This window comes from Piliocolobus tephrosceles, chromosome 13 (assembly GCF_002776525.5).
Source record: "Piliocolobus tephrosceles isolate RC106 chromosome 13, ASM277652v3, whole genome shotgun sequence".
In the NCBI taxonomy this organism is placed as follows: Eukaryota; Metazoa; Chordata; class Mammalia; order Primates; family Cercopithecidae; genus Piliocolobus; species Piliocolobus tephrosceles.
In genome coordinates, this window is record NC_045446.1 from 8,461,980 (window position 1) to 8,473,768 (window position 11,789).

The 11,789-nt window shown below is 46.2% G+C and overlaps 1 long non-coding RNA gene across 1 annotated transcript in view; it reads left to right on the forward strand.

The window, feature by feature from the left end:
* The window catches only part of LOC111522271, a 20,003-nt gene extending 16,935 nt beyond the window's left edge, over window positions 1–3,068 (forward strand). Inside the window, exons 2-3 of the long non-coding RNA XR_002725208.2 lie at window positions 2,730–2,830; window positions 2,946–3,068. This is a non-coding gene — a long non-coding RNA (uncharacterized LOC111522271). The remainder of the gene's footprint in view (window positions 1–2,729; window positions 2,831–2,945) is intronic.
* The last annotated feature ends 8,721 nt before the right edge of the window (window positions 3,069–11,789 follow it).

The window sequence follows — 11,789 nt, forward strand, 5'->3', positions numbered from 1 at the left end:
GGCGTGGTGGCGGGCGCCTGTAGTCCCAGCTACTCGGGAGGCTGAGGCAGGAGAATGGCGTCAACCCGAAAGGCGGAGCTTGCAGTGAGCTGAGATCTGGCAACTGCACTCCAGTTTGGGTGACAGAGCGAGACTCCGTCTCAAAAAAAAAAAAAAAAAATTAACATCTCTTATCCACAAAAAAGCATGAAAATTTCCATCTCCTCATATCCCCATCATTAATAGATGTTAAAGCTTACATATATATGTATATTATATATAAAACTTATATGTAATATATATATATAGTATTAGTCAGTTTCCATACTGCTATAAAGAACTGCCTAAGACTGGGTAATTTATAAAGGAAAGAGGTTTAATTGACTCACAGTTCAGGATGGCTGGGGAGGCCTCAGGAAACTTACAATCAAGACAGAAGGTGAAGGGGAAGCAAGGCACCTTCTTCACAAGGCAGAAGGAAGGAGAAGTGCCGAGCAAAGGGGGAAGAGCCCCTTATAAAACCATCAGATCTCATGAGAACTCACTATCATGAGAACAGCATGGGGGAAGCTGCCCCTATGATTCAATTACCTCCACCTGGCAATTACAATTCAAGATGAGATTTGTGTGGGAATACAAAGCCTAACCATATTTTATATATATGATATGTAGGTGGATAGATATAGTATGTATATCATATATAACCATATCTCATATATATATATATATATATGTAATTATTTTGTCCTGAGATGCAGTCTCAAGAGGTCCTGAGAATATGTACCCCAACTCCTGGCTTGAGCAACGCTCCTGCTTCGGCCTCCCAGAGTGCTGATATTGCAGGCATGAGCCACCATGCCTGGCCCCAAAGCCTTTTTAATTATTGCCAAACTGATGGGTGTAGTAGTATAACTTTACTTTGCATTTCCCGACCGTTTAGCCTGATTAAGCAGCACCTTTTCTTTTGTTTGTTGGCCACTGGAATTTTTCTTCTGTGAATTGCTCCTCTATATGTTTAGCCCGCTTTTCTGTTGTGTTGTCCACTTCTTGATTTGCAAAAACCCCTTTTATGGGGTGGTATTAAGCTGCTATTGTCTTCAGCTGTGCAAACATTTTTTCTGAGTTTCTCCTTTGTCCCTGTACTTTGTCTCCAGCCTCTTTTGGCATGCATACATTTAAACAGTCACATTTCCTAACTTCTGGGTTTCCAGTCTTGATTGAGAAGGTCTTCTCATATTTAACATTTTCTTACAAGATTCATATTATGGCTTTTTTTTTTTTTTTTCATTTAATAAATCTCTTCTGGAATTTGTTTTGTGGGCTAGTGTAAGAGACAGGCCCAGGTGCATTTTCTCCCGGATGGGGAGTGAGCTGACTGCAGCGCCTCTCATTACATAATTCCACCCTTCCCTGCCAAATTAAAATGCCATATGTGGCTGGGCATGGTGGCTCACATCTATAATCCCAGCACTTTGAGAGGCTGAGGCAGGTGGATTACTTGAGGTCAGGAGTTCAAGACCAGCCTGGGCAACATGGTGAAACCCCATCTCTACTAAAAATACAAAAATTAGCCAGGCATGGTGGCGCACGCCTGTAATCCTAGCTACTAGGGTGGCTGAGGCAAAAGAATCGCTTGAACCCAGGGGGCGGAGGTTGTGGTGAGCCAAGATCATACCACGGCACTCCAGCCTGGGCAATAGAGCAGGACTCTGTCTCGAAAACAAACAAAAAAGCTATCTAGATTGTGCTACTGACAATATTTATATTGTTTTATTAACCTAAACTCTGTGTTAAACTGGATCATTTGTGGAAACAGTAAGCATATCAATAACGACAATAAACTTTCAGGGTTTTTTTGTTATTTTATTTTTTGAGATAGTGTCTCACTCTGTCACCCAGGCTGCGGTGTAGTGGCACAATCACAGCTCATTGGAGCCCCAACTTCCCAAGCTCAAGTGATTCTCCCACCTCAGCCTCCTGAGTAGCTGGGATTACAGCTGCATGCCACCAAGCCTAGTTAATTTTTTTTTAGAGACAGGGTTTCACTATGTTACCCAGGCTGGTGTCAAACTCCTGGACTCAAACTTATCTTCCTGCCTCAGTCTCCGGAAAAAGTGCTGTGATTTTAACCAAGTATTCTCATTTTTCTTAGAAAAAGAGACTAAGTTGCTATTTTTTTCTTCTTTTCTCTTATTTTCTTTTCTCCATTTCTCCTGTTCCCCACTTCCTAATTAAACAATGCAGTTATAACCTTTCAGCTCCCCTTCACCAGACACTCCCTACAGGGAAAGTTCATCTAACCATGTGCTTAGAGGCTCCAGGGCAGAACGCTCTCCCACCAAGCGACTGTCTCAGAGTTATCAGTCTATTTGCAACCCAATGTATGCCCACTACGAAACTCTCTCCCACCAGGAAGTTGCCCCAAGGGACAACAGTCCATCTACGACCTGAAGTATGCCCACTACAAGACTCTCTCCCACCTGGAAAGTTTTTGGCCACTTTTACAACCCATAAAGGTGCCAGCAGTCACCAACCTGACTGCCCAGTAGATAAGGCACCAAAGGGAGTAAGCAGATCCCCCACCTGCTTGCTTCCTCTCCCATGTGCCATGCATGCCAGTATGCCAGCCTCCCCCACATTAAAAGCACCCACTTTCTGCTCCGAAGCCAAAGCAGTACTCTTAAGGCAGGAAGCCTATACTTCTTCCCCTAAGTTAGCTTTGGAATAAAAAGTCTCTTTCTTTATACCAGACATTACTCTCATTAACTGGACTCTGCAAGCAGCAAGCAACCGAACCTGCATTTCAGTTACAATTTTGGTGGCCCATATGGGGAAGTGCTGTCCGCTCTAGGTGAGTCTGAGCTGGACAGCCCAGTTATGCTCCTGGGTGAGGCATGGGGTCCCCTGTGAGTGCCAGCTGCTCCTGGCTAGCAGTCCCCTGACAAGAACATTATGGAACTTTCCAGCAGCTGCCAAAAGTGCTTTTGTTTTTGGAGGAGCCTTCCTTTCACCTCCCGGCATGACATCTGCCACCTTCCGTGTTTCACTGGTACAAAGCAAGTGACCTCTGAAGAAGATAGCAAACTTTGGAACTGGGTGAGTTATTTGGAGTGCACCTGACCGCTGACCACCCTCTACTTTTTTTTTTTTTCTGAGACAGGGTCTCACTCTGTTGCCCAGGCTGGAGTGCAGTGGCGCAATCTCAGCTCACTGCAAGCTCCGCCTCCTAGGTTCACGCCATTCTCCTGCCTCAGCTTCCTGAATAGCTGGGACTGCAGACGCCTACCACCACGCCCGGCTAATTTTTTATATTTTTAGTAGAGACGGGGTTTCACCGTGTTAGCCAGGATGGTCTCAATCTTCTGACCTCGTGATCTGCCTGCCTCAGCCTCCCAAAGTGCTGGGATTACAGGCATGAGCCACCGTGCCCGGCCCACCTTCTACCTCTTTTGGGGTGTCACTGGGGGCCCTGCTGTACTTAAGATTTGGCTGCTATTGACACCATTTGAGCATTTTATGCATTTATATTTGTTTGTACATGTGGAACCATAAGAGCTTTGCTCAGCTCAAACTGACTATGGAGGCATTTGGATCTGAGGAGGGGGATTCAGGACCTCACCTAGCCCCTCAATTGGAGACTCATTGGGAAGCACACTGTTTGTTTGCACATGTGAATGTATGACTGTGTGTGGGCCCTGGCCCTTTTCTTGGCTCTCTACCTTCAATTTCACCCTCCTGACTATCCAGGAGAGCTGCCCACATGGGCTTCTGAGACTTTCCCTGATGGAAGACAAACAAGAATGGTGGGGTTTTTGTTTTGTTTTGTTCTCCAAGAGGACACTTTTTTTTTTTTTTTTTTGAGACAGAGTCTTACTCTGTCACCCAGGCTAGAATGCAGTGGCACGATCTTGGCTCACTGCAACCTCCACCTCCCGGATTCAAGCGATTCTCCCATCTCAGCCTCCTGAGTAGCTGGGATTACAGGCATGCACCACCATACCTGGCTAATTTCTATATTTTTAGTAGAGACAGGGACTCACCATGTTGGCCAGCCTGGTCTCGAACTTCTGACCTCAGGTGATCCACTCTCCTCGGCCTCCCAAAGCGCTGGGATTACAGGTGTGAGCCACCTTGCCCGGCCTCATCTATTTATCAGTATTACTATTTAGCCACTTCCCAGCAGTGTGACTGCTGTAACAAGAGCAGGACTTAATTTCTAAAGGTAATAAAATAACAAGGCCATCATAGACGGAACACTGGGAACACTCCTTATAGGGAACTGGCTTTTCTTTTCCAGCCAGGTGCCAGGTAGCGTTCCTGAACACACGCCTCCTGGTCCCAAACAGAGGAACATCTTCGCTCATCTCAGCCCCGGGGGTGGGGGGCAGTGGTATTCTGGACGGCCATCTCCCTGCCACTCCTCACACCACCTGACCTTCTTAGTTCATCTGGATAAACCTGCTGTGCTTCCTGTCCAGGGAGTGTGAAGTGAGGTGCTCATGAAAGGCTGAGCCAAAGTCTAGTAACTGTGACTGGAAGGCTCGTGAGCTTCCTTTTGGTCACTTTACCTTTTATTCTTCCTCTCCTTTCTTTCTCGCGCCCCACTTGTGAATCCCAGCTCCTATGCAGAGGTCTGCCAGCTTGGCCTTCTCTCTCTTCTTTTCTGCCTTCTTCACGTCTGCTGTTACTAAGCTGCCTGTGCTGAAATAAGACTCATTGTTGGCGGACTAGCTAGAATGTGAACACTGGAAATGAATTTGAAACTGAAGGAAAAATGGGCAAAAGAGGTGTTTTTAAAAACCAAACCGCCATAGACACTGCTTTACCAAAAATTTATCTTGATTATTATTTTTTTTTTTGAGACAGAGTCTCACTGTGTCACCAGGCTGGAGTGCAGTGGTGCGATCTCACTCACTGCAATCTCCACCTTCCAGGTTCAAGCGATTCTCCTGCCTCAGCCTCCCAAGTAGCTGGGACTACAGGTGCCCGCCACCACACCTGGCTAATTTTTTGTACTTTTAGTACTGATGGGGTTTCACCGTGTTGGTCAGGATGGTCTTGATCTCCTGACCTCGTGATCTGCCCGCCTTGGCCTCCCAAAGTGCTGGGATTACAGGCGTGAGCCACCGCACCCAGCCTGAGTCAAGTTCTTTAGGGTTGACTCGTGGTAGGCAAAGCTGCCCCGGGGTGCCACTAGTCTTATTGCTGCCTGATTCCTACCGGAATTCATCCTATTGCTCATTTATTTCCGGTGTTCCTAGGTCTCATGGGCCTATAGACTGTGACCCCTGGAGGGGCAGGGGTCGCCAACATACATTCATCTCTCCTCCAAGTTTTTGATATGCAAGGGAAAGCTACTCCTAAAAGAACAGACGACTCCCTGGGAATCAGGAGTGGTTACAGGATTGACTTCTTCCCAGTCATTGACACACAAAAATGAAACCAGTTGGGTCACAAACAGAAGCTCTGTGGGGTGTGATGTTAATCCTTTGCTGCCCAGTGGGTCTATAGGGATATTCTGCTGCTGCGATAGGAGTGGCCAAAAAATTTCTGTTTTCCGGAAAGGGCAGTACTCCCCTCTTATTTATTTATTTATTTATTTATTTATTTATTTATTTATTTATTTATTTATTTTTGAGATGGAGTCTTGCTCTGTTGCCAAACTGGAGTGTAGTGGCACGATCTCGGCTCACTGCAACCTCCGCCTCCCAGGTTCAAGCGATTCCCCTGCCTCAGCCTCCTGAGTAGCTGGGATTACAGGCACACACTAGCACGCCTGGCTAATTTTTTGTATTTTAGTAGAGATGGGGTTTCACCTGTTAGCCAGTATGGTCTCGAATTCCTGACCTCGTGATCCGCCCACCTCAGCCTCCCAAAGTGCTGGGATTACAGGCGTGAGCCACCGCGCCCGGCCAGTACTCCCCCTTCCTAGACTAGGCAGTTGCTTTTGCCCTGTGTGGTCTCATCTGGGAGAAGGCACCATATATGGTTTCCTCACTTACAAGTGGAATCCCATTTATCTCGCGGAGGCCTTGGGAACTTGGGAACTTGGCAACTACAGTTGGATCAGAGCATTGCAGGGAAACTTCTGCTTTTATGTGATTAACACAACAGTGAGTGCAAAAGACAGAATCATGAGTGCACTGGAGATATAGACACCCAACTTCCCAGGTCCAGGCAACAGTGGTAGGGGGATTCAGGTGAAATCTGTCAAGTGGGGGAGAGGTCCACCTAACAAGTTGGGGTTCTGGGTACCTTCAGATTGCTGTGGTTAGTTAGGAAGCCCAGGAAGATGACAGTGAGATTTTCTGGATGGTACAGAAGGTACAGCTCTCCTGGGGATGTTGATGACAAATCCATCAACTGTGAAGATGATTCCCTGATGCTGTAACTTTTGAAATATTTACCATGGAGTTTTGTTCCTAGCCACAGTCAATCAGGGTAACTAGGAGAGCAAAGCCTTAGAGTAGTGTCTAACACCCAGTGAAGACAAAATAGGTGTTTCCTAGGAGGAGGCAGTTGGCAAAAGCAGTAGAAAAGAAGTATTACAGTCAGGAAGAAGAGAAAAATGAATGCTCCTATTCCCACCCACAGCATCACATTACCATTTCTGGCTGAGTGTTGATTCTTTTTTTTTCTTTTTTTGGGGGGAGGGGGATGGAGTCTCGCTCTGTCACCCAGGCTGGAGTGCAGTGTCATGATCTCGGCTCACTGCAACATGTGCGTCCCAGGTTCAAGCAATTCTCCTGCCAAAGCTTCCTGAGTAGCTGGGATTACAGGCACCTGCCACCACACCCAGCTAATTTTTGTATTTTTAGTAGAGTGGGGTTTCACCATGTTGGCCAGGCTGGTCTTGAACCCTTTACCTCAGATGATCTGCCCATCTCAGCCTCTCAAAGTGCTGGGATTATTTTAGTAGAGATGGGGTTTCTCCATGTTGGTTAGGCTGGTCTTGAACACCCGACCTCAAGTGATCCACCCGCCTCAGCCTCCCAAAGTGCTGGGATTACAAGCGTGAGCCACCGCACCTGGCCTGTATGTCTGCTTTTATGCTAGTATCACACTGTTTCGATTACTGTAGCTTTGTAGTAAGTTTTGGAATCAGAAAGTATGAGTCCTCCACCTTTGTTTCTCTTTTTTAAGATTGTTTTGGTTATTTGGGTCCCTTGAGACTCCATATGGACTTAAGAGTGGACTTTTCTATTTCCTCAAAAGAGAATCAAGATTTTTGACATGGGAGAAATATGTAAAGTGACTAAGGTTAAGTTAAAACTCTGGTAATTCTAGCCAGGCGCGGTGGCTCACACCCATAATCCCAGCACTTTGGGAGGCCAAGGCAGGTGGATCACAAGGTCAGGAGTGCAAGACCAGCCTGGCAAGATGGTGAAACCGTCTCTACTAAAAATACAAAAATTAGCCAGGCATGGTGGCGGGCGCCTGTAACCCCAGCTACTCAGGAGGCTGAGGCAGAGAATTGCTTGAACCCAGGAGGCAGAGGTTACAGTGAGCCTGGGCAACAGAGAGAGACCCCATCTCGAAAATAATAATAATCATAATAATAATGAATAAATAAATAAAAATTTAAAAACCCTGTAATTCTAAATTTGAATATGAAACATTAGTATGAACTCCTGATGCGTTTCGTATTTTTAAAAAATTACAGTCAGGCGCGGTGGCTCACGCCTGTAATCCTAGCAATTTGGGAGGCCAAGGCGGGGAGATGACAAGGTCAGGAGATCAAGACCATCCTTGCCAACATGGTGAAACCCTATATCTACTAAAATACAAAAAATTAGCCAGGCATGGTGGCACACGCCTGTAGTCCCAGCTACTCGGGAGGCTGAGGCAGGGGAATCACTTGAACCTGGGAGGCAGAGGTTGCAGTGAGCTGAGATCACGCCACTGCACTCCAGCCTGGTGAATGAGCAAGACTCCATCTCAAAAAAAAAAAAAAAATTACTAACTATTCACTGAAAACATCTACAATGACTGACTCAGTAGCAATAAATATCTGAAGTACTCAAGCTGTAGTCTCTAAATAACATTTCCTACTAAGAAAAATCAGGACTCCTTGGAAAGCTGTCAGATTTCAGATCTGGGGCAGAAAATTTACCAGATGAGTCTAGAAACATCTTTTCAGGCTGGGCACTGTGGCTCATGCCTGTAATCCCAGCACCGTGGGAGGCCGAAGCAGGTGGATCATCTGAGGTCAGGAGCTCGAGACACCAACCTGACCGACATGGAAACCCCATCTCTACTAAAAATACAAAAATTAGCTGGGCGTGGTGGCATACCCCTGTAATCCCAGCTACTTGGGAGGCTGAGGCAGGAGAATTGCTTGAACCCGGGAGGTGGAGGTTGCGGTGAGCCGAGATTGCACCATTGCACTCCAGCGTGAGCAACAAGAGTAAAACTCTGTCTCAAAAAAAAAAAAAGAGAAAAAAGAAAAGAAACATCTTTTCATATCAGATAGCAAGGAAGCTATCACAGGCTACTGCAATTGCTTTTCATTATTATTTTTAATAGACATAGGGATTGTGCCATGTTGAACAGGCCGATCTTAAACTCCTGGCCTCAATAAATCTTCCCCATTCAGCCTTCCAAAGTGCTAGGATTACACGTATGAGCCACCAAGACTCATATATTGGAATTGTGTCAAAAGGACTGAAGAACTAACTTGAAGAGGTTCTCCCTAACCAAAGATGAATAATTTGAATTTCAATAAGAATGACTAGGCCGGGCGCGGTGGCTCAAGCCTGTAATCCCAGCACTTTGGGAGGCCGAGACGGGCGGATCACGAGGTCAGGAGATCGAGACCATCCTGGCTAACACGGTGAAACCCCGTCTCTACTAAAAATACAAAAAAAAAAACTAGCCGGGCGAGGTGGCGGGCGCCTGTAGTCCCAGCTACTCAGGAGGCTGAGGCAGGAGAATGGCGTAAACCCGGGAGGCGGAGCTTGCAGTGAGCTGAGATCCGGCCACTGCACTCCAGCCCGGGCAACAGAGCAAGACTCCGTCTCAAAAAAAAAAAAGAAAAAGAATAACTATAATTGATTAAAACACAGCTAATATATTTAAATCCATGCATTCATTAAGATTTTTTAAAACTCAGCCAGGTTTGGTAGTTCACGCCTGTAATCCTAACACTTTGGGAGGCTGGGACAGGAGGATCGCCTGAGTTCAGAAGTTCAAGACCAGCCTCGGCAATACAGCAAGACCTTGTGTCTACTAAAAATTTAAAAAAAAGAAATTAGCTGAGTGTGGTGGTGCACGCTGTTAGTCCTAGCTACTTGGGAGGCTAAGGTGGGAGGACTGCTTGAGCCCAGGAGTTTGAGGCTGCAGTGTCATGCCACAGCATTCCAGCATGGCGACAGAGTGAGACTCTGCCTCAAAAAATTGTTTTCTTTTTAATTAGCTGGGTGTGGTGGTGAGTGCTTATAGTCCCAGCTATTTGGGAGGCCGAGGTAAGAGGATCCGAACTGATAGGGGGGTCGGTGGAAGAAAAAGTAGGTTTATTGGTTTATTCTGAAAGCCAGCAAGACGGAGAGGATGGTGTACTAGCGTTCTAAAGTACCATTTTAAGTCAGTACAATCTTAGGCTCTTTCTATGTTAAAGGCAGGGAAGAGGAGGAGGGTGTGACCAAGGGGTACCCCACGGCAGACATCTGGGCAGCAGTGAGGGGCCAAGGAGGTTGGGAACTTCTTTGTCCTTGGTCCAGTCACAAGGCTCCTATAAATCTTTAAGAAAACATAGTTGTTTACATACTTCTTTAACCCCAGACTAAGTTTTAAAAACTACATGATTGCTGTTTTTGCATATTAGCTCAGTGCTCTAAAGCTTACGGTAGCAAAAAATTAGAAGTCCAAATGCCCATGGCCGGGCGCGGTAGCTCACGCCTGTAATAGCACTTTGGGAGGCCGAGACAGGCAGATCATCTGAGGTCTGGAGTTAGAGACCACCCTGGCCAACATGGTGAAACCCTGTCTCTACTAAAAATACAAAATTAGCCAGGCGCAGTGGCTCATGCCTGTAATCCCAACATTTTCGGAGGCTGAGGCAGGTGGATCACCTAAGGTCAGGAGTTTGAGACCAGCCTGGCCAACATGGTAAAACCCCGTCTCTACTAAAAATACAAAAAATTAGCCAGGCGTGGTGGCAGGTACCTGTAATCCCAGTTACTCAGGAGGCTGAGGTAGGATAATCACTTGAACTTGGGAGGCAGAGGTTGCAGTGAGCCGAGATTGTGCCATTGCACTCCTGCCTGGGCAACAAGAGCAAAACTCTGTCTCAAAAGAAAAAAAAATACAAAATTAGCTGAGCATGGTGACACATACCTGTAATCCCAGCTACTCATGAGGCTGAGGCAGGAGAATCACTTGAACCCGGGAGGCAGAGGTTGCAGTGAGCCAAGATGGCACTATTGGAGAGCCAAGATGGCACTATTGGAGAGCCAAGATGGCACTCCAGCCTGGGCGACGAGAGAGAAACTCCATCTCAAAAAAATGAAAATAAAAATGTCCGTCTTCAGGATGACTAGATAAACAAACAGTGGTATATTTACACAACAAAACAGTATACAGCAGTGAAAAGTGAATTAACTGTGAAACAGATGAATCATAGTAATATGTTGAGTGAAAAAAGCAAGTAACAAAGGACAACAAATCATATGATGCCCTCTACATAAAAGTTCAAAACTGGCCAGGCGCAGTGGCTCACGCCTGTAATCCCAGCACTTTGGGAGGCCGAGGCTGAGGTCAGGAGTTCGAGACCAGCCTGGCCAACATGGTAAAACCCCATCTCCACTAAAAAAATACAAAAAGTAGCCAGGAGTGGTGTTTGGCACCTTTAATCCCAGCTACTCGGGAGGCTGAGGGAGGAGAATCGCTTGAAACCTGGAGGCGGAGGTTGCAGTGAGCCGAATGCCACTGCCCTCCAGCCTGGGCAACAGAGCGAGACTTCATCTCAAAAGAAAAAAAATAGTTCAAAACTAAGGAAAACCAAAAAATATATTGTGTAGGCATGCAGATATGAGTAATTTTTTTCTTTAAAATACAGAATTCTGGCCCAGGCATGGTGGCTCATGCCTGTAATTCCACTTTGGGAGGCTGAGGTGGGAGTATCGCTTGAGCCCAGGAGTTTGAGACCAGCCTGGGCAACACAGCAAGACCCATCTCTAGTTATAATTAATTAATTAATTTAAGAAAATACAGAATTCTGGCCCAGCGTGGTGGCTCATTCCTGTAATCCCAGCACTTTGTGAGGCCAAGGTGGAAGGAAAGTTGAGCTCAGGAGTTCAAAGACAGCCTAGACAAGGTTAAACCACTTCTCTACAAAAAAATACAAAAACTTAGCCAGGCATGGTGGTGTGCTCCCGTAGTCCCAGCTATGCAAGAGGCTGAAGTGGGAAGATTGCTTGATCCTAGGTAGTAGAGGCTGCAGTGAGCCGAGACTGTGCCACTACACTCCAGCCTGGGCGACAGAGCGCGAGCCTGTCTCAAAAAATAAATACAACACAATACAATGCAGAATTCTGGACGGTGGTGGTCCCTTAAGTTTTGCAATGGGTACACGGGTGTTTATGGTATTAATTTAGAAGTTATAAATATACATGAATTTTAAGAAGAGGATCCATGCAAGGTTTAATGATAATTGTACGTCATCCATTCGGTCAACTGAAGTCGGCCTTCCCCGCCCCCTGCCAAAAGTAAACACTTTTCTAATCAGGGCCAGCCACTGGAGAAACTGAAATGAGTGGGCGGGGTGCTAACTCTATTTTCACTTTTCTCTTCCTGTTTCTTCAGAGCCTGGG